This window comes from Lissotriton helveticus, chromosome 6 (genome assembly GCF_964261635.1).
Source record: "Lissotriton helveticus chromosome 6, aLisHel1.1, whole genome shotgun sequence".
NCBI lineage: Eukaryota > Metazoa > Chordata > Amphibia > Caudata > Salamandridae > Lissotriton > Lissotriton helveticus.
This window is the reverse complement of record NC_136067.1, coordinates 1813517714-1813543729: the sequence shown is the minus strand read 5'-3', so window position 1 is coordinate 1813543729 and position 26016 is coordinate 1813517714. Positions and strand designations below refer to the sequence as shown.

The 26016-nt window shown below is 43.3% G+C and overlaps 1 long non-coding RNA gene across 2 annotated transcripts in view; it reads right to left on the bottom strand.

Moving 5' to 3' along the window:
* The window catches only part of LOC144761906 (uncharacterized), a 207427-nt gene that overhangs the window by 32959 nt on the left and 148452 nt on the right, over positions 1–26016 (bottom strand). For both annotated transcript variants that reach the window (XR_013595942.1, XR_013595941.1), the window contains exon 2: positions 1421–1569. This is a non-coding gene — a long non-coding RNA (uncharacterized LOC144761906). The remainder of the gene's footprint in view (positions 1–1420; positions 1570–26016) is intronic.

The window sequence follows — 26016 nt, the reverse complement described above, 5'->3', positions numbered from 1 at the left end:
GTATACAACAAAGGTTTACTGCTCTTTACCATCCTAGTGGGAACGGTATTGAGGAAAGACCCAACCATAGTATTAAAGGAGTATTGCAGTTGGCAACTAAGGGTAACTTATCTTGGGATGTTAATTTGAAGAAATTGCTGTGGGCTTATAGGAGTACCATTCATGGCTCAACAAATCAAAGTCCCTTTTCATTAATGAGAGGTAGAATTCCACATTCTAAGATCAATCCGGGTTGGATGGATAAAAGTGGCATGACTAATTGTGATTTAACTAAAGTTAGAAAGAGCATTATGGATTCACAGACAAAGAATAAAATCTATTATGATTCCAAACATGGAACTAAAGAGGCCAGTGTATGCAAAGGTCAATGGGTTTGAGTTAAGAGTGCCAGGAAGACCACAAAAGGTGAGAGTAAGCACAGTGAACCCAGAATGGTTGTTAAAGTTATGAACAATACTGCCTTATTACAAAATGGTGAGGTATGGCATTTTAGTCGTCTTGCACCTGTATCCCGTGGTGATGTTCAAAGTAACAAAGATACAGAGATGTGCAAAAATTTGTCATCTTGGTGGTGGGACATTACGGTGGATGAGTCTCAGGATGGTGATATCTCTTGTGATAATTCACCTTCTGGTGTTGACATTCATGAGGGTGTTCCTATATCGGGGGATAGTTCTCGGGTTAAGGAAGGTTCACAAGTGTCATCGGATGTACCTAACTTTGTGCCTAACGAATCGGTCATCAAAACTTGGAAGAATTGGTAAAAAACCTAAAGGTTTGGAGCTGTTTGATTGTACTTAATATTATTATTTTTGTGTTTTGTTTTGTTTTTTTGTTGTTTTTTTTTAAGAAGGGGGGATTGTGTAGTATATCACTTTAAGATCTGTGTAAGTATATCACTTTAAGATCTCTGTATTGTGTTGAACATTGAGTATGTTCCAGAATTGTTTATATGTGTATGTGCATTCTTAGAGAGCTGTTATTAGAGAAGCTCTGTGTCTTGATAGCTGTATGACGTATTCCTCTGTGCTGGGGGGTTTAATAAAGAATCTAACTACAAGGATCTAATGGTGTACTTTTCATTGCTACAGTAGCCCATTTGCTACTACCTGTCTCCCCCTGTAACGCCCTTAAATTCAGCATTTAGGTGGCAATCCTAGACCGTAAACCTAGAAGTGATGGACAAAAAGAAGACCAGGACTTGATGCCTGAGAACTGAAGCCCTGCTGCAGAAGAAATGTTTGGCGCCAAATCTACAAGTTGCCAGCTCCTGACACGAGGACTTGTTGATGCACAATGTCCAGCTGAACTATCTTCTCTGCACCCAGCCCCTCTGCCCCACCAGCCCCGGTAACGATGAACCACCCATGCTCCTGTGGTTCTGAGAACTCCTACTTCCAGTGGGACCCACCGGACTTACCTCTAAGTCCTCCTGTGCAGTGTATTTCTAGGTGGCCACCTTCGTCGTACCGCACCTGCTACCAACACCTGCAGCACCCAGCTCCTGGCCGAATCCGGGACACTCCAATCTTCTGCTGCTGGAACTTTGAACCTGGCCCTGCTATCGACCTAAAATGAGAAGGTGACCTTCTTGAAAGCATTGCCTGATTTTAGATGCTTTTGTCTACTTTTCGCCATGGGCTTCAATGGTGTGTAATTGCACACAAAAGTGATATATTTTTTGATCTCTCAAAAACTGTATCTCCTAAAGTACTTATTGTAGATCAAAAATCTTGGTCTTAAAAAATACTTACAAATCAATATTACATTTATGAATTGGTTTTGAATTTTTTCAGTGTGAGTCTCATTTATTGCCTCTGCGAGTACAACAAATGCTTAGAACTACCCTCTGATCAGACTAACTGCTCACCCATACTACCACAAAAGAGCACTAGTATTATTTACTTTGACCTCTGTGTACCAGTAAGCTATCCACTGGATTCTCTGTACAGTGTACTTTATTTTGGTACACTATATAGAGAGCCAGCTTCCTACAGCCAGTTAATCAATTAAATACGAATATGGTTAGTACAATTCTGAAAATATGTGATTAACATGACACACATTAAGTTTGCATATTATGCTTTGTAATTATTCTAAATGCTTACTGCTTAATTTCACATTAGCTTGTTATTGATTTCTAAGAGGTGCTACAACTACAGCTACTGAGACAACTACATGTCTCACTTAATGCTGTTCGTCAGAAGAATACAGTGAAATAATTGAAGGAGCATCAGACTACTTTCTGTTAATTGTTTATGCTAAGTGTTTCTAACAACAATAAGATTATGTTATAAAAGTTGAGCACCGAGGGTGATGGGTATAGGGCAATCTTGATGCATGTGACACTGGACAGGACAGTAGAGAATCATATCTTCGGTCACAATTGAAGGCTACTGGGGTGGGTAGCCCTTAGCCTTCACTCACTGACTTATCTCTGCAGCTGATCCAGTGAGATGAGAATAGCGGACTGTGCTATTTCATTGAACATATAACTCTACTGTTCAAACAGGTATGTAGGTGTGTACAATCCATGACATCCGAAATAGGTTTTATTTTCTCTTGTGCAATAATTAGATCAGTGCTTAGAAGAGGGTAGAGTTGCCATAAGTACAAAACAGCAATCATGTTAGAGTGGTTATTCTTATTCACGCTTCTGGTAAACGTAGCTGCTGCCATTTTATCTGTCTTCATTATGGGTGCAATTCACATTGTGTGCACTCAATTAGGATTTCGATTTTAAAATATTTAAAATGTATCCTTTGAGTTCTAGTGTTCTTGAATGTGTTAATGCTTAATGAAAAAGTATCTGGGGTTCTACTGACTATCTCCGTAATGCCTCATAGGATAGATTGTTACCTAAAACACATTTCACTCAAATATTGCTTAGTGGGTTGTGAAATAGTTGCAGTACAACTGGTTTTCTGATTCAGACGGGCACGTTGACTGATCCTTAGTGTCAGGGGGCTTGAAAACTGACCTTTGAGTTTCTAGAAAAAACTAGAAATTGTTCTCAAGGCCATGGGTTTGAGTTATGAAAAGGTTTCTTACAATTTAAAGTGAGGCCCACAACCATATGTCCTTTTAAAGATGGTTTGCTGGTTTATTTCTCTCAAGTACTGCTTTCTCTGTCTCCAAGACTCTTTACACCCTCCATCTTTAGGAGAGTCATTCCAACATGAAGCTGCCTACGTTGGTCAGGAGCTGGATCCCTTTGTCCCTCTGGGTCAACTGAAGGCTGTCTTTCTTTGCCCTTGGAGTAGACTTTCAGGTCCCAAGTGCAGGATAAAGCAGTAGACCGTTTCCCCGCAGTCCTTTTCCATGCAGATAGGAATTCTTCCAGTATGTAAAAGGCAATCTTCTTCCCTTCTATATAATTGATCTGGTCAGCTTTATCCCTTCAGAGTGCTTTGCACCAGATTTTAAAGGGTGAACTCAGTTATGATTGGGGACATTACAGAAATATTCACCCTAAATCTATTGTATTTTCCCTGTCTAGACATTACTACAAAGTAATCTAGTTTCAGTCTCAACAAGGAACCTTTTGTAGCAGCTATCCCAGAGTGCCTTGTACTACGGCTCAGAGATGTCAGCTGTAATCTTTCCCTAAACTAGCATAGTAAGAAATACCTTATTTTGTGCTTCATACTACCTTTCTGCTGTTTCTAACCCAGAGTGCCTTGTTATACTGGTTGCAAAGGTGGCAGCTTCAATATTTCCCTAAACTTAGCACAGTAACAATATATTGTTATTTAGTGCATCCAACCACAATTAGGATTGTTCTATGTTTCCCATTGCCATTAAACTTAGGTTTTACTATTATCCAATTTAAAGGAACTCAGTTACTGCCGTAAAAAATGTATAAGGCTGTGTTTGCCTTTCCAAGATTCAAACTGATACCCTACAGATCGCTGCATGTTACAGTGTGGGGTATTAAACTACCTGATCAATCTGGTTCATTTGCCTGTAGCTCTATCCAATCTTTGCCCAAGGCTGGTAAACTACAGCTTCAAGGGGAAGCAAATAAAACTTCCAAGCAATATGGGCATATCTCCTCACATGCCATGCTGGGAAGGACTACTCTGATCCTGAAAGGCCAGTTACTCACAAAGAGGGCAAGTGTTATGGCACCTATGGAGGTGGGAGTGGAATTGGTGTGAATTGAACTAGATGAAATACTTTGTGCTGAGAAGTCTTTGATATGTGGCCATTGACCACCCTTCATCTAAAGATGATGGAGTGTAAATTAAATCAATTATTCTGAGCCACTGGAGGCTTTCCCAGAGGAAAAGGAGAAGATTAAATGGCAGGCAGATTAAATGATAACTTTACAAAAGCGATACTTGCAGGTTGGATAACCAGGCTCCATTGTTTCCATTGATTTTGTTATACTAATTTAATGACATGCTGTGAGGATAAAATGTGTACTAATTTCCTAAAAGAAGCTATCAAAAAAACGTATAGAAAAAAGTTCTAATTGTCAGGCTTTCTGCTTAATGTGACCTCAAATTCCATGCTACTTTTTAAAATGTAAGTAAGGTTACATCTTAAATTTCAGATTTGAACATTAAGCAGCTGTACAAACATCTTTATTTACATTTACTTCTAATCTGCAAAGAACTAAGGGGCCGATTAGGATGGCGGAAGGCCCACCACCGCCAGCCGTATGGTGGCGAGCCCTCTGCCATCCAACTGGCAATTGTCCCCTGCCACATCACAATGGTGGGGGAAATCATTCCGCAAGCGCGGCGGGTGCAAAGACCTCCCCCCACGTTTCCGCCACAGGCAATAGTCATGGTTGCCTGGCAGAGCGGACTAATGTATGTGAATGGTGGCGGTGCCTAGCAGGCACCATCCACCAAATCTCAATGCTAGCCTCAGCCAGCGTTTCCATGACGGGAGAATCGCCATGGAAAGGCTGGCGGGGATTGAGTATGTGGGCCCCTTGTTTTGGGGGGAGGTGTTGCTGCACTGCGGGGTACCAATGGTACCCCGCTGCATTTAATTGGAATAAGAAGCTCCGTCGCACTCGTTTTGTGCTCAAGTTTACAATCTGTAAAGTATTATTATTCAAGTATTCTTTAGATTTGGGTCTGTAGGCTGTCGCCTTCTGTCCTTAGGCGAACAGTGTTGAAGAAACCAGAATTTGCCCTTTCCAGCGGGATATGGTCACTGCCTACAGGCACTCACTCAGCGAAAGGAATCGCTTTTCCACATAAATTTGAAGTCTTCAAACTCAATCTATTTTTCAAAGACGTATACAATCTGCTATAAGACATAAGTGGTCCAAAGTTATCACATGACTGAGCGTCGTAAGAACGCTGCGCCGGAAGTAGCACCAACATCAGGGACTTAAACCCACAGGCCAACATAGCCGCTATATACCACCGTGAGCAAGATTCGCAATGGATTCTGAGACCAGAGAGCTATACACACATGAAAACTCACAGGTATGATGTGTTTGTAGTACGCAACCGGCACCTTTTTTACCTTGATGTTAGCACCTCTCAACCGCGAACCTACAGTTTGGTACTTTTTGAGTCTAATGTGTCAACACGACCACATTCACGATCGGCATGTTGGTTCCGTTCACATTATCACTCTTTGGGTTAAACCGGCTATGCTCACCCTTTGCACGTTCCGCACACAATATATGAAACTTTTGGCTACAACTCGACAACATTGTTCCGTATTTTTTCTCCACCTCATAAACACCGCCGTTTTCGTCTAAATGCATGGCTTGCGGGAGCCCACCATCGGCACTTCACTGCATGCTTTATTTTGTTTCACATTTCAGCAATATTAACCAATAAATCACACTCACAATTTTAGTCACCACCCTAATTTTCTGTACTGTAGCACTAATGAATGTATTTCAGTAGATTGTTGGATTAAGTTGAATGTGTCTTGCTTTACTTGTTTTCAGGGAAAAACCCCTGACAAAGGGCTGGTCACGAAATGCATAGGGGAAACACATACCCTGTCATGATTTAACAAAATGTTTGATTAAAATTAATTCATATGATTATAATTTGAACACCTATGACTGTATTAAATGTGGAAATCACTGTAACAGAGATCAAAAAACTCTTTGAAAAATGAATTGAGTTTGAAGACTTCAACGTGTGATCAAATGTATGTGGAAAAGCGATTCCTTTCGTTGACTGAGTGCCTGTAGGCAGTGACCCTATCCAGCTGGAAATGGAAAATTCTGGTTTCTACCCCCCTGCATTTCCCTGGACTGCATGGCAGGCACCGTGTGGTGTCTGCCACGTAGTGCAAGGAAATGCACAGCATCACATTTTAACATAGAGTACAGTGCTGCAGCCAGCAGCACCGTCCGCAAAGTTAAATGCCCAGAACGTGCCTGCTAGAATGGCGGGCGCATTGTTTTGCAGCGGTGAGACCGCTGTATGACTGGTGGGCAGTCCCAAACACTGCAACGATTGCTGGCAGACTCATGTCGGCCTGCCATCTTATGAGCCCCTAAGTTCGGTATTATAATTGCAAAAATGGGTCTCATTTTCTTTTTAAACACAGTTGTAAGCCTATGAATCCATGCGGCTGTTTGTAGACACAGATTACATTTGTTTCAGGTGTAAATTGGTTAAATTACCTCATGCAGGATTACCCCTTTGTGCAACCTGTACCACGTGTATGCATATTAAATCTAACTTATCAAAGGATCAAATATGTCAGTTTAGCCTTTACCATGCTCATGACGAGCTGAGCTTGTCATGAGGCACGGTGCTCCGGTGCTCATGACGAGCTCAGCTCGTCATAAGCCGTGGAACGCTCAGGTGCGGGAGAATTCCCCTGCTGTGCTGAGCATTCCACGGGAGCCGGTGCACCTGTGACCAGCTCAGCTCATCATGAGCACAGGAGCGCCATGCCTTATGACGAGCTGAGCTCGTCATGAGCATACGGGCGCTGTGCGCACCCTCCTTCCCCCAGCACAGCGGATGAATTACCCCCACAGCGGAGGGGTTATTTTCAAAATCACAGTTAATGTTTAGGGAAGTGTACTTGCAGTTGGAATCTGTTAGCAAGCTCTAATTGCCTAGCTGTTACAATTCTAGATATTGATGGAAATAAACCTGGAATAACCCTGCAAAAAGATGGATTTTCTACACTGAGGTTCTATGGGTGATCATCATAGATACAGGTGAGGCAGCGACTTGGGCTTCATCATCCATATTTGTGGATCATTACCTGGTGCTAGTGGATCGTGCAAGCACCATTAGACTAGGATCCTCAGTATACCAGTGGTATCATGCGACTGTGCAATACAAGTGAGGGGAGGAACTAATTCACTTCTTTGACTCACTTTCAGATGCTGTGGCAACTTTCTAAGTACATTTTAGGCTATTATTCTTCGAAAGGACTGGAACAAAAAAGATGCTTTAATTACATTTGTGAATCACAATCAATTTTTTTTAGCACGTTTGTTACAAGGTTGTGGGTGACAGAGAAACAATATGAAGCTAGCTTGCAAAGACTAAAGAGGACACTAGTGAGGACTGGCTCCTTCTTGTAAGCCTGTGCAGGTGGGGTAGTCCACAAGAGAATCAGGTGAGATCAAATATCAGTAGTAAGGTTTGTGGTGGAAAGATATATCTAGGTGTAGGGCTGCCTGCATTGATATGGGCAGGTGTCTAAAACCTTTTGTTTAATAAGAGCTACATATATTCAATAATTATCATCTCAAGCTACTAATATTTTTAGTATTGCAGTTTTGTGATAGTGACACGTCAGACAATATTACACTAGTGGCCACCTGATGCAATATTAGCACCAGTAATCAACTCAGTGCATCAAGCAACGTTGTCAGTAGTAACTTAGGAAAGGATTGGTCAATTTGGAATGTTTTTATCTGAGTAATACATAACAGTCATAGTTGCAGCACTCCAGGCACAAAGGTAATAATATTAGTAATATGATCCTCTCCCTCATCAACAAACCCACAACCGCCCGAAACAACTTCCGCAGTGTGATGAAGACCATTGCCACCTGGATGAAAAACAGTTGCCTCAAACTCAACTCGGAAAAGACCTATGTCCGTATTCTGGGACCCAATCATGGTGGCCCTCCGCATTAGAACTCCACCCACCCCCACGGACAACACATCAAACCTTGGCATCATACTGGACTCCTCGCTCACAATTAACCGCCAGATCAACGCCGTCTCCTCAACATGCTTGCACACACTTCACCTGCTTCAAAAGGCTTTCAGATGGATCCCCATGGAATCCATAAAAACCCACGCCATCATCAGCAGCAGACTCAACTACAGCAACGCACTCTATGCCGGCGTCACCCAGATATTCCTCAGGAAACGACAGAACATTCAAAATACTGCAGCCAGACTGGTCCTCAACATTCACCGCCACAGCCATATCACTGAACACTTCTGAGAACGCCACTGGCCCCAGTCAACAAAAGAATCACTTTCAAGCACCTCACACATGCCTACAAAGCCCTCCACAACGCAGGACCAGTATACCTGAACCACTGCCTCTTATTCTATGTACCCACCAGACACCTCTGATTTGCCCAGCTGGCCCTAGCCACCGTACCACGGATCCACAAAACTAGAACCGAAGGAAGATCCTGCTCCTACCTCGCTGCCAAGACTCCACCTCAGACAATTCCCATTGCTGACCGAATTCAGGAAGGATCTGAAGACCCACCTCTTCAACTGAACCCCATCGCTCAGACAGACCAGCAGCCCCTCTTCGCCCTCAGCGCCTTGAGACCCACATGGGTGAGTAGCTGTGTTTTATAAACCCTGGCTGATTGATTCAAACACCAAATTATTTATCACTCAAACACCAGCTTAAAATGTATTTTGGAAATTCAACTATTCTCTCAACAACATCAGCTTAAGAGTTCTAAAAATGCACACATATTTGTCTCAAATACACACTTTTCAATGTTGGTACACATATATTAATTAGCCAAGCAAAAGGTTCTAGTTTAGTAGGCTGGGATGCACACAGGAGAGCTACTTACAGGTACCTGGAGAGCTACCAGTAACTCACGAGCAACTTGTTGGAGAAGCCTGGAAAGGCATGAACAAGGAATAAACAACTTGCTGTATAGTGATGGTCTTACATAATTAAATCATAGTATAGCATGCATCTTGTCTGTATGCCAAACACAGTCAAATTAGACGGATAACAGGATCTTAAGAAGCACCACTGAATTAAACGTGCACTATAAGAAAAACACATATTACATTGATGATATTCTGTGTGTTTCATCGTGTGATGTTCTTCGAAGTCGTGTGATTGTTTTGGTTGCCAGTTATCATTGATGTGGGACTATAATGGCAGCGTTCGTGTGTTAAACATAGTTTGCTATATTAAAAACAGCAGATATCAATAAATACATTTTATCATGCATGCTTACCACCAATCCCCAAACACCTAATGCACCCAACAGCTCTTCTGGAAATAGTTTATATAAAATACATCTTATCAAGTCATCAGTTCTATATGGACTTCGAAAAATGGGTGCCCCAGGGGGAGCGTAGCGAGAGCAGTCTCCCCCTGGGGTTTTTCGCCCAAATGGAACGGCCCGCAGCCTGATTGGCGGGAGGTGCGGGGACAGTGCGCGAGGGGAAAAATAAATTGGTAGCTGCGCATTAGGCGCGAGTTACCTGTTGAGGAGGCAGGCTGGAGGGCGGGAGAGGGTTTTAGGTGGCGAAATCCCACCCGCCCACCCCAAAAAGAACACAAAAAAAAAAACGTTTTTCATGCCACTATTAGACAGGTGACTCTGGAAGACGGGCCTGAAGGGCGAATTTTAAGGGGAGTGGGTAAGTCTGGAGCGGGCTTACCCATCCTTTTGGATACAAGCTGAAAGAAAGGTAATAAAACAAGGTTTTTGGAAAAAGGTACACATATATATATATATTGATGGTTTTGGTCAGAAAGTTCAACATTTAAGTAAGAAGTGTAAGATTTTGGCCCATTTTACCAAATTGTGTATACATAATGAAATAAAGAGTATTTCTAGTTTAGAGAGTTTACCTGATCTAAATAAAGTGGCCTTCTTTTTGCTACACTGATAATGTGTTGGTCTGTTCATTTTGGGCGAAGGACGTTCTACTGCTCTGAAACAATGCTCCAAAACAGTCTCAAGCCCTTAATTCTAACCTCATTTTAGTTGCTTATGGAAATTTTAAGTAAACGGTACTACGTGTTGCTATTATGTGAGTCCATTGTAATTGAATATAGTCTCGTGCACAAGAGCTCGATCTGGCTATGGCAAGTGAAGTGAAGTGAAGTGAACTGGAGTGCAGATGAGGCTGACGCAAATGGCCGGGTGTAGGAAGGAGTTCGTGACACACCGGTTCCTAATGCCCTGCCCTCGAACTCTATGATCGATTGAGTCATGACTGTCGCAAGGACAATGTGCGAGCGAGGTATAGGAATCTGTTGTTAAAAAATGTGGCGCGTGACAAACTTTTTATTAACAGGAGAGGCCTTTGTTAATATTGACTGCTTGATTGATTGATTGTATTTTTAAATGAAAACGAACGCGGCATGGCAGGTTAAATGTCTGTAGTAAGTGAAATTAAAGTTTTTCAGATCTCTGACTGACCCCAGGCAGGGGTGGTCATAGGACTGCTATCCTCCGCCTCTAATATGGTTTCTCTGGTTCCCCATACGGCGTTGCTATGGGGAAAGTGTTAAATACTTTCTAATAGGTCAGACAGCAGCACATGGTGACCACACACTCCCATAAAAATGAAATATCATTCAGCGCAGCTGGGGAAATACCACAGGGAAAACGTGGTAACGGAAGGGGAGGGCTGACTGATAAATGCAGGTGCTTAAAAGCGCGGATAATTCCGCATAGGAACCGAACATGTTTCTCACCCAGGGCTGCGTGCCTATAAAGTGCAGGAGCCTCTCTGCATGAAGCGAAAATAGAATTCGCAGTAACACGATCTGAGTGGTAAAAGAGTTATAAAATATTTTTTTCCTTTATTTTCCCTTGTGTGTTTGAATAGTAGACCCAAAATTGTGCTTGAATTATTAGTCCGAAAATACTGAAATGTGAAACGAATGCCAGGAAAAAATATAATGAACCTTGGAAAACTAACAACTGTGCTTTGTTTAAAAAAGGATTCTTCTTAACATAGAAAACAGTAAAATTAAAACGTCTCCCAACTATCAAAGTGTTTATTAGTCACACATGTTTCATATAATTTGTCTGGGACGTCAAAAATTACGTTTATGTGAGAAAACAGTGAAATAAAGATTGGCTGCTGCTGCCATCTTCTGGGCAAAAAGGCAACTGCTCCATCATGTGCGAATTCTTTCCCTGTACATTATTACAAAGTAGAAACTGTATCTATATAGCACATTTGTCATCAGAGAGGACTGGGTTAAATAAGAGTGACAAAACCTCCGTTTCCAAACAAAAGTTCTGTTTCCTGAATACATTCCGAATTCAGTCAACGTATTGATCCTTAAGTTATCAAGCGGTGGCGACCGTCCCACCATTGTAACGTGTTTTACCCAAATCTCCCCGTGCCTAAAATGGAAGTGTGTCCTCATGCAATGTAACTGGTGCTATGTAAAGCGCTCTGATAACTGATTCGGTTCGGTTCTAGTTCGCGCTATATAAAACTCTGCAAAAAAAAAAGAAAAAGGCCTTTCCATGGCGGTGATGTCACCATGGAAAGGCTAGCGAGGATTTGTTTTGGGGGCCCGCTGCCGGCCCCCGGGGGGTGGTGGGGTGCACTTTCGGGGGTACCCATGGTACCCGTCTGTGCATGTCCATGCACAAGGCGGCAGGCACCGCGCGGTGCCTGTCACGTTGCGCGTGGAAATGCACGACATGGCATTTTACCATTTTATTTTTATTTATTTATTTATTCATTTATGCGTTTTTATATAGCGTGGACTTTACCCGAAGGCGTCAGAGCGCTTCACAATAGGAACAGAAAAATTACAAATGAACAAATTACAAAAGCAGACGATAAGTTACATGAGGTAAAAGTGACAATTGTGAGCAAACAATACATGAGGTAGCAAACAGTGCAATACATGAGGAAAGAGTGACAAGTGTGCAGGTTACAAGAGAAAAACAAAGTACATTTAGAGGTAATATACTGCAAAATATGCTAGACACAGAGGCACAAGAACAAACGTTACGTAGGCAATGGTGGCACTTGTGCAAGTATCAAAAGCAAACAAAATGTGAAAGGTAGCAAACAGTGTGTTACAAGAGAAAAGTGGTGGATGAATGTTACAAAAGAGAACCAAACACAGAAACAAGGATAATACTGCAATAAATGGCATACACTCCAACCACACGAACACACTGGGAAGGCACTTCCATAGTCATGGAGAATAGAGTTTTCAGTGATGGGAGGTCTTCCTTCAGATAATAGAGAGTGAATGAATTAACTTTGGAAGTGTCTTTGGAGGAGGAGAACTTTGAGGTCTGTTTTGAAGGCCTGGGAGGAGGTGGTGGTCCGGAGCTGAGGCGGAAGTGAGTTCCATATTCTCACTGCGTTGCCTGAAAAGGATTGGGCCATCGATCTTTCCTTCTTGAAAGTGGGAGGTTCAAGCAGTAGATTATCCGCATTACGTGAAGGTCTAGAGCCTCCAGAGAGTTTCAGCTTGCAGCAGGTGCTGCAGCCAGCATTACCCGCCTCAATGTTATAATGCCAGGTGTGACTGCAGCGGTGGTGGTCGCATCATGATCAGGGGTGCAGGACCGCTGCTTGGCAGGCAGGCGGTCCCGTTCCCACTAGGATGGCGGGCGGACCCAGGTCCGCCCGCCATCCTAATAGGCCCCTTAGAATTTAGTAACCGGGAGGTCACCCAAAAGGTATTTAAAACATTCTAAGAAAAAAATGGGGCTGTCCTATTTAGTCAAGTATGGAAACTTGGCGGTTACGCATTAAGTTCAAGTTCAGGAATTTGTATAGCGCACTACTCACCCAGAGGGTCTCAAGGCGCTTGAGGGAGGGAGTGTGCATTACTTATCAAATAGCCAGGTTTTTAGTTGCTTTCTGAAGGAGAGGTGGTTCTGTGTGAGGCGGAGGTGAGTGGGGAGCGAATTCCAGGTTTTGGCCGCTAAGTAGGAGAAGGATCTTCCTCCCATGGTGGACCTATGGATGCGCGGAATTGCGGCGAGGGCTAGATTGGATGATCGAAGTTGGCGGGTGGGTGTGTAGAAGGACAGTCGTGTGTTGAGGCATTCGGGTCCTAGGTCGTATAGGGCCTTGTGTGCGTGGGTGAGGAGGCGGAATGTTATTCTCTTGTTGACGGGAAGCCAGTGGAGGTCTTTCAGGTGACCGGAAATGTGAGCTTGACGGGGGATGTCCAATATGAGTCTGGCTGAGGCGTTTTGGATGCGTTGGAGTTTTTTCTGTAATTTGGCTGTGGTTCCGGCGTAGAGGGTATTTCCATAATCCAGTCGGCTGGTGACCAGAGCGTGGGTAACTGTCTTTCTTGTTTCGGTGGGGATCCAATGGAAGATTTTTTTGAGCATGCGAAGGATGTTGAAGCATGAAGATGAGACGGCGTTGACTGTCTGGTCATCGAGAGGGAGGAGTCTAGGATGAAGCCTAGGTTACGTGCATGATCTGTAGGTATGGGTGCTGTACCCAGGGCCGGTGGCCACCATGAGTCGTCCCAGGCAGAGGGGGATGATCCTAAGATGAGGACTTCCGTTTTGTCCGAGTTTAGTTTTAGACGGCTGTTCTTCATCCATTCCGCTACTTCTTTCATTCCTTCGTGTAGATTGGTTTTGGCGGTGTTTGGGTCTTTGGTGAGGAAGAGGATCAGCTGGGTGTCGCCTTCCTCACAGAAACCTGGATGAACGCCTCATCAGCGCCCGACATCGCCATAGCCATCCCAGACGCCTACAAGATCATCCGAAAAGATCGCACCAACCAAATAGGAGGAGGCATCGCCATCGTCCATAAGAATACCATCCACATCTCGACCAGCTCCGACGATAACCTCACTTGAATATGAGACACCGGTTTTCCAGTGTATCATAAAATGTATTATTCAGGAAGAATCCACAGCAGAATACCATCTTAATCTTAAACATGTGCCCGCAAAATATTTTTTGGGTCACAATCGTGGTATGGAAAACAATAGGGGGTAGCAAGAAGCAGTGAGACTAGTCTGAGTCAGAGGTACTCTGTGGGCGTACTCAGGACTGGCTGTATAGCAGTACTAAATCTCTCAGCAAGGGTAAAATACTTTTAATGGGAAAGTGCTTGTCAGTAGGAAACATTTACTTCTACGTGGTGAGTATCCATAATTTTATATTTCCATTTCAAGCACTGTGAATATCCACCACTATCAGTAAGGGTTCCAGTTTACCAGCTTGACAAGGTAGTGTTAGATTTGTAAAAACGAGTACAGAGGCCCAAACCTTTCAACACTGCTTAATGCCAGGGCGGTCGAATACCACAGCTGCCTACTCTTGAATCCAACTCATCAATGGGGAAAGGAAGGGAGCATACTTCTCCCATTGCATTATGGTAGATGCAGTTCGTAGTGTTTTGCATTACAAGTGTTAAAGTGTTTGTCATCAGTGTGGGAGCAGCCAGTGTTTGCTCTTCTGGACACGTGTTTGTGACTTCAGTATAAAGTAGATGGTAGGTTTGGGGATGTATGAAATGCCACTTGTAGTATATCAGGTGAAGTATCGCTCCAAGGGATGCGGGTGCGTCCCATGCCTGTCAAACAAGCAATCCCCACAGGAGCCGAACATTTAAGGGGGAGGAGTGGGTTGGGGGGGGGAGAGAGAAGCAAACCAGCACCTGCCCTCCCATTGCATTAGAGTTCATGCGTGTGTTTTTTTTGTTTGTTTTTTAATTCGCCAGTAATATCCACCAGGGTGGATGCAGCCAGTTCTTCAATTTCTGGACACATGTTTTTGTGTTTATGCTCATCAACAACAGCATAAAGAAAGATAGAGGCTTCACTCTGTGTTGGCTGCTTGGAAAGAGTAGTACACAACACAGGATCCTTATTATGAGGGACTCTGCTTGTCAAGCTGTAAATGATACTCCTTTACACCTGCATCTTTTGTGGCTTTCCAATCTATGCTATGTCCCTCTGATATATCCATGGATATGGCATGCATTGTTTAAAGTTTGGATGATGTCCGTAAGGCCTGGCTGCACAAAATCATTGAATGTTTCACATTGTTCAGCATTCCGTCCATCAATTGTTCTTTTTGCATTTGTTACCCCATGTGGGAATGATATGCCCAGACGTGGGTCCTCTGCTCACCATGCCACTGAAGTCAAGCTAGCCTGGCTGATGTGAGTGAGTGAATTTCTTTATTAACGTACGATTACTTAAAATCTTTACAGTATAAAACACATTAGAAACCCCCTCCTCCCATCGACCCTCCCACGTAGAGCTTCCCAGCAATCAAATACAAATGCGCAATGCCTGCATGAGCTCTGTTTGCTACTTGGTATCCTTTTAAGACTGCAGATTTAAAAATTAATTAAAATGTGAGATCAACTCCTTTATAATGGTCGTTCGTGGCCATTATTGCTTAGTCCTGTTAGGTTCATAAGTTGTCTTTAATAGAAGTTCTTGGTATGCTTCCTACTGGGCCCAACTCAGTCTTTATGATCCGATTGTCCATGTGAGAGAGCCCCTGGATTGAAAAGCTTCCGTCAAAGCTAGGGCGCCGGCTGGGTTAATTTCTAATTAAATGCGACCCTGGCATCTGCTGCCTGTTGCTGGAAGTCAAGTGTGATTCTGATTTGATGAATAAACTTGGCTGCTCTTGCAAGTAAGCAGGTAGTAGTTTCTGAGAAGCACCAATCCGAAGCGTCCCTGCAGGTTCTAAAGCACTTCTCCCTTAGGTCGGGGTGTAGCAAACAATGGCGATCACTGGCCAGCAAGGAGCAGCAGCATAGCAGATGTAACCAGGATACCCTATGGTAATTATATAGCCATCAGGAGACTGTGTTGTCTTTTCGCACCCATGCTGAGTTGAACTCCAGGATCATGACGGCAATGAGGCGAAACAGAATTTTCCTTCTAGCGTCGGCTGAGTGTTGGACTCGCATGTAAGTTTGCACTTTTCGAGGGATTTACAAATTGTCCAGTGCCAGTGTAAAGGAATTGTACCAGAGTGAGGAACGATCCAGTGCAAACGAGATAGTCTGGACTTATCGCTTCCCAGCATTAGCCCAGGCAATGTATGGAATTTCACGTAAGGGCATGCTCTCTGCCTCTATTTTCAGTGAGAGTGTTGCTTGGACCAGCTTAGAGTGCCATGGGGATCCAGCTGAACTGAAAATCGGTTTCAGAAAGTGTTTGAGAGTAATTTCAGGGGGTTTAAGCACACTGATATCATATTTTATTAGGTCCCCCTGTAGTGTCAAATCCGGTCTATTTAGTCTTGTTTCCAACCTTAACCTGGTGTTCCTTGCTTGTCTGGGCACTTGTAGCACAATCTTGTAAGCATTTATTGGGCTGCAGTGATTGATTTTTCTAGTGCACCTGGGAAGACTAAATGGCCATAAGTAATTGCTGGAATTAATTTTTGCCCTGAAAACTGTCAACATGGGCCCTGCAGATGGACTTGCTAGGCAATGGCTCAAACGTCAAAGTGAGAGAATTATTCTATTGATTTTCGGAGTTAGCTCCTTTATGTGTTTAGCTGCTGTTACCCTCTCTGTTAACCATACCCCCAAGTAGTTGTAGGATGGGGCTGCCCTGATTCTGTGGTCGCGCAGCGATCAGGATGATTGCTTTTTGTGAGGATATTTGCCATAGATTATTATCTTTGTCTTATTCCGATTAATTTGAAGGCTGTTTTCCTTATTATACACTATTAGACTCTTTAGAGCTCTTTGGAGCCCCACCCTGGTATGATCCATGATCACTATGTCGTCCGCATACTGAAGGATTGCGAGGGTCATCTTGCCCAATCTCAGAGGTACTAGGCTGGTGTTTTTTCAGAGCTTGCCCCATGTCTGCTGTATATAGGTTGAATAATAGTGGGGCCAGAACACAGCCCTGCTTTAGCCCGGTGTTAGTTTCGACTCTCAAGGTTGCAGTTGTTGGAGTTAGTTTGACCTGGACCCATGTCCCCTCATAGAGGGCTTTTATCGCTTTTAAAAGGGTTGCTGGGATCCCCCAGGATTTAAGTTTTGTCCATTGTCTTCCACGATTGACTCTATTGAAGGCCTTCCTTAGAGAGGTACGACAGTGCTAAGATGTTATCCATGGTGGAGCTATTTGCCCTAAAGCCAGTTTGATAAGGTGGGAGAATACCATTCTTGTCCACCTAGTCGTCTAGGTCCCTTAGTAGTACACGGGCATAGACATTTGTTTCGATGTCGAGCAGAACTATTGGCCTATCATTTGCGGGTTTCAAGTGGTCTTCTTTCTTGTGTATTGGGAACAGGATTGAACCTTTCCAGGATTGTGGTAATATTACTGCGGTGTATGGGTGATTGTAAACCGGAGTGAGAATTGGTGCAAAAAAAGCTAGAGCAGACTTAAAAATTGGGCTGGGATGCCATTTGGCCCTAGGGCCCCAGCAGTTCTTATTACCCTGATGTACCTAGAGGTCTCCTCCTCTGTGTAACCGTCAATCTGACTGGGCACTGTGGTTTCTTCCTGCCTGCACTTGGGTTGGGAATTGATATCTTTGGCTGCCGTCTGAGACCACTCTGAGATGGGAGAGCCCACCTTGTATGATTCACTTGTGTACAGACCCTTCACGTACTGTTCCCACACGTTGCCAGCTACACTATTCCCTTTGGGCATGCTTTGGGAGCTCAGGCTGTTGATTTATCTTCATAACTTGATGTTATCTTTTTCTTTGAGTAGGGAGAACACTTTAAGCCAGTTCTTTTACGCGTGCTGTCTTTTCAACTACAACACTTTCTTCTTACATGTGCTTTGCAGGGCTGAGATGGAGGTCCTGTGTGAAGAGTCAACTCCTTTCTTTTTTGCCTTAGTTGCCTTTTTGGGGGCACGTTTACATTGGTTCAGGCACTTCGGTGCTCTTCATTCATGAGAGGGTAGTTTTGAATTAAGGCTCCTTCTTAGTTGGTGGGCATTTCCAAGGTTCTTCTGTAAGTCCGCTGTCAGGATTTCTAAATAACTTATGATGTTCCTTGTCTGCAGTGTCTGAGGAACCACCTGCCTTGCAGCTACATACTCCTGTAGTCTATTACTAAGATTGGCGGTTCATTTTAATCTTCTAAGGGCTAAATGTCATTCCTCGCCCAAGGTTGCGCCAATTATTTCCAGGGCTTCCGCTGGTTCCAGGGCCAGGATAAAGATGGCACGAAGTGACTGGTGATCGCTTTCCTCTCTGTCATCCACTACAAAGACGCTCAGCCTATGTGCCTGCCCTTCATTAATTAGAATGTAATCTATAGTGAATATGTTCATAAAGGTCGACTTGGGGATCCATGCGGGGTGGGTAATTTATTTTTCCATGAGCGGATTGTAGCTTAAAGTTTTTAAGAAGGGAAATCAGAGGGCCCAACTTCTTCCCATTGCTGGCTGCAACTGGGGCATGATCCAGACCTCTTGTGTTAAAATCTCTGACAATAATCACATTATGATGACCAAGTGTAATGAGTGTGTCTTCCAGGATGTTGATAAATGATTCCATGGGCAGTTTCGTTTGTCATTTTGTTGGGTTAATATAGCAATTAATTAGTAACAAGTAAAGGGGCCCCTTTTCTAGCCCCTCAATTGTTATAACTTGGTGGGCAGATGTTTCTACTTTTATGATTGTGGTTTTAAGTTTACAGGCGTGAGTTAGGAAAATGGATAGGCCTCCTGACGGGTGTCCAATGATGGTCTTTTTGGTCGCTGGTATGTGATGTTCATAGAAGCCGCCAATTGAGGTCGCTGAATTGGCCCAGGTTTCCTGGAAGCACAAAACATCCCCCTTTGCAAGGTAGTCATGTGTGGCCTTGTCTCTAAATATATTGCTTAGCCCTGCGATGTTCATGAGATGAGGGTTAGTTTGCGTTGTTGGACACAAGTTGATGTTGAGCATCCTCTACTGTCATTGCTATATCTTTGGTTAGGGACGCTGTTGCCATGGATCCTCCAAATAGATGGGCTCTTGCTGGAGCGTCTCCACTCTGCACTACATGTCTCTGTGCGAGATAATGATTTTTATCGGAGTTCTTGGTCATTCGGGTTTCTCTCTCTCTTCTAGGCTTTTGTTCCTTGTTTTATGTAACAAGATGAGGGAGTGAAGAGGTAGTGTCGTACACAAACACTCGGCCGGATACGTCCTCCAATACTCTGCATTTAAATCAAAAAGATCCACTACAAAGGTCTGACTGTGTTCAGGGAAGTGTGTTTCTCATCCTGGTGTGGATGCACACAGTGTTTGCTTAAATACCCCTCACACACCAAAAGGGTCCTGGTGTGATGGGTGATGGGGTAGTGAGAGTCCTGATGAAGAAGCCTTTGCTTCGAAACATGTTGACTTTATAGGAGTATCCGCACATTAAAGGCAGGACATCTCCGCATCACTTTTTCAGCAGGTCCAGCCTCGGCGACCTATTAAAGTTTTTTAAGTCCATGAGGCCATGTCCTTTTTAATTCACCTACCCATATTTACTCCAGACCCCTCCTCTCACTACCCCATCACTACACATAGTATTGTTAAAACAGTGCTCCCGCTTAGTCGTAGGTCGTAGCACGCCCCGTCCCGCAGCGGGCGGGAAGACCCTTATGATGAAGCATGACACCATGGGCCCTTTTGATGCGTGAGGGGTATTTAAGCAAACACTGTGTGCATCCTCACCAGGATGAGAAACACACTTCCCTGAACACAGTCAGACCTTTGTGGTGGATCTTTTTGATTTTAATTTCTTTTGTTCCTTGTGCCTTTAAGGATTTATGGGGGCTCCCGCCGGTCGTGTTTGGGTCTGAGAACAAGTGGGTATTTCGGTGTACTGGGAGCGGTGACTTAAATACCGCAGTTTGCAAGGTGTGGAGCTTCACGGAGAACCGTCTGTTATACTTGCAGTTGGTTGAAGCCAATTAGGGTGGTGTCTCTGTGAGTATCACTCACTTACCTTCTGAACTTTACCCACTCTATATTGTCAGAGGTAAGCTGTGCCAAGGTGACAATATGTCCAAAGAGACATAAAATGTTGGACCTGTTCAGAATGTCGTAAGAGCCATTGGCTGTGTATCTGGGGGTGGGCAACACCTCATAGATTACTGGATGATTTTTGTACTTGGGGGTGAACAGTGTCGATCTATCCTCCCACAGGGAGGGCCTCTGATAGTTCTGATTTAGTGATGCCTGATGTCTGCTTATTACCCCATTTGGCCATCCATTGCTTTTGTTTTCTTCATACCGCTCAACCTGATTGCTTTTAGGGGGTTTCCCCATACTGTGTGGAAGCTCCGAGCCCGGCGGGGAGGCAGCCCTGACTTGTGTGTGGGCAGCCTCATGTGGTGTGGGCTGCCCGACTGTCTCATCTTGAGTCTTCTCAATATGCGTTTGGTAATGGTCTGTGTGCGATGGAGCAGGGCTTCACTCGAATGCAGTGAGGGGCTCTTCAGGTTGTCACCACACAGAGTAGGGAGACGGACGCTCCTCTGGTCACACAACACTGGGGGAGTCGACAGTTGTCATTCACTGCTGACTAAGTATTTCAGATTGAAACAACGTGCAATTGGTTAACAACCTGAAGAGCCCCTCACTGCATTCGAGTGAAGCCCTGCTCCTTCGCACACAGAGCATTACCAAACGCATACTGCGCCTCACTCCTCCACACATCCATCGCTTGTACCACCGCCGTGACTTGCTCCGGCCCCATCAGTCCCTCTGCCTGCCTACCACTACCCTCACATGGGCACCCGGATGGTTACCCTGTGAGTTCATTTGTTTCACTACATTCACTGTACCACTACTCCTCACCCTTGGCTGTGCAGGCCTCGCTTCAGGTGTCCCGATATTTCTAGGTCCTGAAGAGACCCCGCATCCCAAACTGGGTCGAAACGCTGTTGACAGTTTACAAAGGCGAACCATTGCCCAGCACTTATGATTGTATAACGTGTTGTTCAACACTTGGCAAATTTTCAGAAGGTCCGATAATGTTGTATAGTGAAACCTTGCACATAAGTCACGTAATATGCTACAATTAGATTAGGTTCCATAGGTTTTTTTCACTGGGACATCTCTCACTACTGTTTATTTACTGTTGGCTAAAAATTATTTTTATTGCCAAACATCATGTATGTAATGTTTACTTTACCTATGTACTATATAAATTACTGCACAATTTGACTACATCCTCTGTGTGTATGGTCAGCTTTCTTTTTGACATCAATTCAACCCTGTACATTGCCATTGTGCAGACTTTATTATCAAAAAAGACCCTTATCTATCCACAGGAGCCATTGTTTCCTCGTACATTTACTTACCCAGGCTCCAAGTGAGTAGGGTTCCCTTGTCCTTTGTTCTCATGTTAGTATTTGAGGCCACATGGAAAGTACATGATAGAGCCCTTACACAAGTGTGCTGTCTACTTACTAATGTAGGTATTATGTTGAATGCTGAAAAGTGCAAATTTCCCATAACAAATTCTTTGGGTATATTTTCTCAGACAGGGGGACTACTATAGATCCAGCCAAGATTCCGGCTTTGTTATCTACCTCCCCTTCACAATATGTAACCATGCTGCATTTTTTCTTGCTATGGCCAGCTACTGCTCAAGGTACATCCATTACTTTGCCACTGTGAGTGCCCCATTGAGAGAGTTAACAAAACATAATGCTTCATTACAGTGGTCAAGGGAGTGTGATCAAACTTTCAAGACTATTAAACATGGAATTGATAATGCTACTGAAATGGCTTACTTTGATCCAAAATTGCATGCAGAGATTGTTGTGGATATTAGCCCAGTGGGCTTGGGAGCGATTCCTGCTCAACATAGTGGACATGCAAAAGCACAAAGGCGTATTGTAACTTATGCTTGCTGAAGTTTGTCACAGATTAAACAAACTTACTCACAACCTGAGAAAGTACGCCAAGCTGTTGTGTGAGCTTGCAAACACTTTCATGTGTTTCTTTATGGGAAACGTTTTATGCTTGTTACTGATCACCAAGTCCTGCTCACTATTTTTGGTCAAACAAAGGCCAAGATTCCCCCTCGCATTGAGGTGGTTGGTGTGACTGCAAAAGTATGACTACACCATTGTACACCGGCCGTACAAAGATCAAAACCCTGCTAACTACTTTTCTTGAGTTCCCCTACAGTGTCAGGGTACCCCTTCTAAAGTGGTTGAGGCCCACGTTAACTTCATTGTGAGATCTAGCACTCTTGCAGCTGTGTCCGTGGAGCAAATAAGTGCTGCTACCAATACAGATAGGAATATGCTCGTCCTCAAAGACATTATTATGCACCAATCCTGCAGAACACTGCTCAACCTCTTGATAATGACATGGAATACCAGAAATTCAAGAATGTGCATGATGAACTGTCAATTACACAAGAAGGGTTTATATTGTGAGGGTTGAGAATTGTCATTCCTGAAAGTGTATGATAGTAAGTTATTGAAGTGGCACATGAGGGACATCGTGGAATTGTCTCCACAAAGCGAGTCCTCCATGCCCATGTTTGCTTCCCTCATCATGATGAGTGAGTTCATTAAGAGCTCCAGGCTTGTCATTTGTGTAAACAACACAGCATCTGTTGAACATGTCAGATCTTCCAAAACACATCTGGGAGAAAGTTTCAGTTGACTTCTTTGGACCCCTTGAAAGTGGCCATTACCTCATGGTAATTATAGATGAATACTCCCAGTTTCCTCTAGTGGAAGACCTTTTGTCAATCACTCATTATTGAATAGTTGAAAGAATATAAGGCATATTGGCGCGTTATTCAATGGTCAGGAATTCAAAGGCTTACTCATTCATTTGAATATCAGGCATTAGAAAAGCGCACCTCTACGGTCACTAGCTAATATTGTTGCTGAGCGTTTTATGCAAACTCTTAAATAGGCTGTCCAGCGTGCTGTGCTAAAGGGACTTGAGCTCAAGTCTGTTCTGTATTCTACCCTCCGTGCCTACAGATCTACCCCCATTCTACAACCAGCAAAAGCCCAACCACTTTAATGTTCGGGAGAGCCGTGGGTACTAAGCTGCCCCAGTGGGCCACTGAAAGAACAATTGATTCAATAAAGTTCGACTTACTGATTCATCTCACAAGTTTTGAATGAAGACTTATGCAGACAAGCATCAAAGTGCTTGGTATATTACGTTTCAGAAGGGGGATTGTATCCTTGTCAAGCAGAAGTGAAAACGCAAATCTGCCTTGGAGTCTGTTGGCTCCAGACATCCAGAGTCAGACTTTGTCATCAGAGGGCCAGGAGAACCCCAGGACTGCATCAGTGTCTAGATCACCAGTTCCTGCTGTGGGTGTTTCTCCTGTGTTTCCTCAGCCTCACATCATGAGATCTGGAAGAGTGGTTTGAGCACCTTGACAACTCATCGAGGAACTATGATGTGTGTATATTTATGTTTTTTCATTGTATTTTTTATTTAACAAAGGGGGAGATGTAGTAACTTGTGTATTACAGAGCACGGGACCCTATGGTCCCTAATGGACTCCGTCTAGTGACGTAAGTGATTGGCTGTGGTTAATAAAATTCATGACACAGTACGAGCCAGTTAATGGTTAGACCCTGAGAATGAAGAAGTGTAATACCGAGCTCTGTGTGTGGCGTGATTCATTTTCATGCTACTGGGCTGTGGCGGACGTTACTGGGGGATAGGTATTGGTGTATATGTATTTGGCTTTTTGGGATACTGTATCGAGAATCAACTGCTAGAGTCGCATTCATGTGTGCATTTTCCTTTCCGTAACTATTTCTAGAGGAACAAGGCAGGCAGTCCTGTCTCCTCCGTCTTATTCAGCATAGAAGTCAATACAAAGGCACATTTGCTAAGGGAGTTCCTTACTGTCCTTCACTATCATCTATTAGAGGACTTCTAGCATCACTCTATGCAGACAATGTAATGCTGTTAGTGAGGAATCTGGATGCTAACCTTTAATTTTTAACAGCTTGTCATTGGGGATATTGTCTAATTTGGCCATTATCCCTGGATAAATATTATTTGGTTAAGATGGAGATATTAATTCTTACAGCAGCCATTCTACTGATCGAGCCTGAATATTTATTACATTTGTGGATGGTGTCAGTGCAGCATTTAGCTGTCCTGGGCCACAGAAACAGGAAGGTGATAATTACAAACCAGTATTGGCTTGTTATTGCTAGGATGACAGATACATTTAAGAGATGGATTAAATTTCCCTTGTCTATGGCTGGTAGGATGGTCCTGATAAAATGGTCCTACTCCCAAAGCTCTTTATTCTATTCACTAATATTCCAATTAATTAGCACAACGTTAGCTGGACAGGTCTAACTCTGTGTTCTGCAGGCTTCTTTTGCAATTTATTGGTACCACCCACACCACACCTATCACATTTGATTGTGGACTAGGAGACTAGAAGAATTCACGAACAGTCCTGTATAAACATCCACACTGGTCACCTATGGAGTGTCGCACAAGGCCATCCTCTACTCCCTGGTGCTTCTCTTGGGAACAATCCCATGCTCCAATTGTCTTCTATTCTGCAGTTCAGGGAGTGTTCTTGAGGCGCAACGTAAGTCTCCTGGGGCATGTATATAGAGAGTGGCAATTTCTATCACTTGCTGTCTTCAAAGATTGTAGAAACATTATTCATTGAATTATTTGTATATTACAGACTGCACCATACAGTGCAGACTCTGTCCTCTCTCAGAGCCAGCCATATTTACATGGTTGACATAAGTACTATGTCCTCCAAATGCAGTATGCTTTTTTTAAATTAAATATTTTTATTTAGGGATAGTTCATCATAGCATAGTACAGTTATAGATTATAACACCATCTCACATTTCCACATGATTACAAATATAAAAAACATATTCAAAAATTAAGATGCAAGATTAAAATATTGTACAATTAGATCCAGGGTCATGTACAGCATTTCTTAAACCATAGTTGTTGTGTATCCCGCATAGCAGCACATCAAGTACATATTAGCTATTAGCACAGATTAGCTATGAAATCGGGTGAATATTCTAGCACAACAGTCTGTGTGTCTAGCATCTGCTGGATGTTCAATCTGTTAAAACAGTACTGATTAATTGCTCCCTAAAATCCATTTAGCTCTGGGCATTCCCAGATGATATGTGACCTTTTCCCTCCTCCCTCCATATTGCAGCAGAAGCCATTTGCAGAAATCTGAGGATTTATTTTATGTAGGAAAAACTGGCGTTCGATATAAGAGCCACTTAGTATAATATTGCATATGTCTAAGATTGGCCACTTTCAGTAAAGAGTAATTACACTTTTTGATCTGATTCCAGGTCAAGATAGATATCTGTAGCCCATCCTGGGATTCCCAGTTTCTCTGCGCTTTTGGATACAGTTTACCTGCCACCTGGCCTCATGGGGGCGGCCCATCCAGTGATCATTTTGCGATTTTTAGGGTCTAGGAATTGCCCTGATAGCTCGCTGGTCTCATTAATGTGCATGGGATTAAGTTCCTGCAGGAAATGTCTAATCCTAATGAAGGACCTTTGAAAAGTTATTTTACTATGTTCAATACACAGCTCTATTTTGGTCCATGTTTTCCAATTCCCATTAAAAAAAGTGCACTATTCTGCTAAAACCCTTACTTCTCCATTTGACTATATCCGCTGGTTCTAGGAATGGATTTTGGCCTATATATACCTCAGAGAGCAACGTTTCTCTATTAATATTGGGGATTGCATAACGACTAAACAGTTTTTTTACGCTTAATACTCCATTGTAGTGTTTTATATCGGACTGAATTTTTGTTAGACACATAAAATTATAGATTTCATATTCTTGGTGGATTGGATCTATATAGAAATGATCATATCTATTAATATTTTTAAGAAAATAGTAGTTCTGTACATGGTATGTGCA